Below are 4371 nucleotides of genomic sequence, written 5' to 3' on the forward strand. Positions count from 1 at the left end.
CAGCTCTATATATATATATATTTAAGTATGCGCATTGTGTATATATATTACACATATATTAACATTTTTTGCTAAAATAAATAATTACTATATTGCTAATAGAAGTGAAATAAGTCGGAAGATGACTGTACATATTTTGTGTCTCAGTCTGTTATTTTTCACGGTAATCATCGCGTATAGTGCGATTTGAGATCAACGACGCGTGAACTCCGTGAGCCGGCAACTCGAACTAATTGAAATTTATCGATATTTCATATAAAACCTCATGTAAAACCATAAAACCTTGTAATTTATTGATATTTTGTTAAATGTATTCTTTTCCTTAAAATTTTTTTCTTATCGAGAAAAAAAATTATTTAAGAAAATTATTATTTATTTATGTTTACATTTTTAATGAAAATGATTGTGTTTGATGAGCTTTTTTATTCATTGACCTTGGAATTTTCATAATTATTTTAATTAGCAAGGTTTTATCGTGTATTCCATTTTCGAGGAAATAAATCTTGATAATTTTTTTCTTTTTTCTTTTTTCTTTTTTTTTTCTGCCAAAAAAAAAAGAAGAAGAAGAAGAAATAAAAAGGAAAAAGAAAAAAAGAAGTTTTAAGGTTAATCGTAGATAGTAAATCAAAGCGATAGATTATTATTGTACGAATGTGTATTTTATAACATTGCCAAACAATTTTAACGCACGCTAAATTTCTTCCTTTTTCATCATTTTTACAATATTTAGAAATAATAAACAATTTCTTCGTGTACAAGATTGTTTAACCTTTTCAGAAAATTTTTTTTTAGATATCTAGCTACTTTTTCAAGTAGACTTTTTCACAATTTCATGTAATAAACTATAATACAATGCCATATGTGTAATATGAAATCAGAAAGGGTTAAACGTCTAATTAGCATCGAATCATTTCGAGTCTGCGTAATATCAATCTTTCTTCTCAAATTACTATTTAGATTTTACTTTATTAATAAAGAAAGGAAACGTAGACTCGAAATGATTGATTAGAAAAAAAAATTTTTAACGCCGGCTAGAGGAGTTGTAAATTCGTCGTGCCTTTGTGTCGTTGCCATTTGGCATTTTGTTCGTTCATTTGTACTGTGACATAAGATATTATAGACGTATATTTAGTCACATTCTTACGTCGATGCATGCTCGATTATATCATCCTCATTCGGTTTCACCATCAACGAACCAAGTTATTCTTTCTTCTTCTAAACAACAACAAAGTTGATGTTTAGTGTAATTATAATTTCTGTATGAAAGTAATTTTTTGTATGCGTTTCATTATTATTATTACTTCGTTTAAAAAATTATTTATTATAAAAAAAATATGGATATAGGCAAGGATGAAGGGATGCGTTATAACTTTGTTTAATATATATTTAAGTTTACTCGATTTTATCTATACTTTTAATTAAACAACTAGGTGAATTTTTTGGATACATTCCAATATACTCTTAATTTAATGATTTTTGTTTCCTAATTAAGACACATTATTTATAATTTTGATGTAAGAACATATAAATCATTAAATTTTAACTTAATAATAAATATAAAATCCAAAATTAGATTTTGTATAAAAAATTTGTTTCGTTTTTGGTGAAATTGAAGACATAGGAGGACACTGACGAGTGCCAAGACATCCAGCTTGTTATAATTAGCACAAATGTGGTGCGTTTACTGCTAAATCATTGTAAGAAAAATATCAGAATAACATATAATATATCTATTATATTCATTCATGTCCAACTATGGATGCTTCTTATAAATCGAAAATTCCAATATGGAAACCAACACATTGAAACACATAATATCACACACTGCTTTTTAAATTTGCTACCGGTAGGCATGACATATTAATATAAATTTTAATCACCAAAGTATCGAGCATTTATTTTTAAAAGAAAAAAATTTATTTAAAACTCCAAATTAAAAATAAAAACGAATTTTTTTATTAAAATTAAAAATTTATTAAAATTTTATTAAAACTTATTATCTTATCTACTATCATCTAAATGAAAATTTAAATGATTTCAAACAAAAATTCAAATGTTTCAAGAAACTTTCAATAATGATGAATTTTGAATTTACATTAATCAATTATTTTGTGAATTTTATAAATACTGGCTTTATAACAGAATATTAAAAAAAATAAAAAAAAATTAACATTTTTGCAATTGCAAAATAGTGAAGTAAAAATATTATAAATAAGTAATAATAGTACAAAATATATTTGAACGTTTCTTGAAAAAAAAAAGGAAGAACTGCCACCGGTAAGCGAAAAATTATAATGAAAAAAATTTGGATACGGTCGTTTTTTTTAAATAGAAGTTGTATTTAAATTATTTATTGTGCAAACACGAATTGAGATATATAAATATCACTAGATATTTTACAGATATATTATATCATTCATAATGAAATTAAATTTTAAAAGCATTGGCGACTTATTTTTTTGTTTCATTTAAGTTTTTCGCACATACTCAATAGTGAGAAAAGATTATTATTTTATATGTAAATAGAAATTTATTACAATACATGCGTTCCATTATTTTTTTGTTACTCAGATTTTTGTGAATTGTCGTTATTATATTCTTATCAATATAAGTTATTATATTATTATATTTAAACTTGCGTTAATCATTAATTCTATCATACAAAATACTCCACAAAAACTTTAATTAATTTTCATTTTACAACATTAAATGTGACGCTAGTCTGTACACGATTGCTTTTCTCTTATGCTAATATGTTGCCTGTGCCTTTAAAAAAATGATTGATTGGTCGCCCATTTTTCAAATATATATATTATATAATTTTCTCGACTTTGAAGAAGTAATTTACTTATGTACAACTCTTTTTTGATTAATCGCTTTAAATTTGAACGGGCTTCCTTTTTATATTCATTTCATTGCGATATTTTCTATTCATTGTTCAAAAACGCTGCCAAGATATAATGGAAAAATGGAAGAAAGAAAATAAGAGATAAGTGATGCGATATGGAAAAAAAGAAAGAAACAAAATGAGCAAAATTTTGTGAAAAAAAATTGGATTGAATATTGAAAAAACTATTAAAAGATATGTAAAAGAAAAACTAAATAATAATTAACATTAATAAAAAGGAAATAATGTATGAAGGAGTATCGAGGGTCACCACCTGCTAGTCTTGTCTATATCGTTATTCGGTTACACAATACATACAAGGAAATAATATTTAATATAATCGATTTAATTAATATTATACTGTACTACTTATAAATTACATTAAAAATAATGAACCATTGCAAACGAATCTTTTAACATGCCCTTTGAAACAATCAATTAATAAAAATAATTTAAAAATAACAAGACTCGTTAATCTCCTAATTCAGAAATATTACTTGCATATTAAATATATTTTTATATATATATATATATATAATGAAAATCATTTTATTCTATTACATATATTTTATTTTATGATATAAATTGCTTAATAGTTTTATAAAGAAAATGAAAATGTATTCAGTTTATCATTCTATATATTATATATGATACACAAGCAAATCTACAAAGAAAGTAAATAATAGAAGAAAGATAAAAATAGTGTAAAAATTACAGAGAAATTACCGCCATCTTCAGAATGCCGCAAATGAAACATATATAAAAAAGACAGGAAATAGTGGGAAAAGGATAGATATAAAACAAGAATTCATCTTTAGTGCCATCTTTTGAGTGGCAAAGACATCATCTTAAAAGGTAAAGTAGAATAAGAATTAACAATTAGTACCATCTGTTGAATATTTTTCAAAAGATATATAAAAGATGCTTTTAATACCCAAGAGATGTCGCTAAAAGTTAATTCTTACTTTATCTATTCTTTTCTTTCTATTTATCTTTTCTTAGAATGTTTCATTTGCGATACTCTGAAGATGGCGCTGATTAATTTTTATTCTTTCTCTGTCTTTCTCACATTATTTCTTTTGTCTATGGTTGCAGTGATTTGTGATTGCAATATGCTCAAAAAACTGTTTATACACTCGATTAATTTTATTATTATTATCTTTGTTATTGATTATAATTCAAAAATATTAATAAAGTCTATTTCTAATACTTATAAATTATCATATATGTTATGCATATTTATTTTTTATATTTATATATCATATACATATACATTTTACATATATATATTTACATATATATTTTACATATATGTATATATATTTTATCTTCTTATGTATCATAATTAATAATTAATTTTACACATTATACATTTATAAATTAGTTTTTCCGTATTTTCACAAAGGCATTAAATATTATTATGATTTTGTATTTTATACATATCTTTATTTCTTTCCATATTTTATACATATTTCATATATATA

This window comes from Apis dorsata, unplaced genomic scaffold, assembly GCF_000469605.1.
Source record: "Apis dorsata unplaced genomic scaffold, Apis dorsata 1.3 scaffold_227, whole genome shotgun sequence".
Taxonomy (NCBI): domain Eukaryota; kingdom Metazoa; phylum Arthropoda; class Insecta; order Hymenoptera; family Apidae; genus Apis; species Apis dorsata.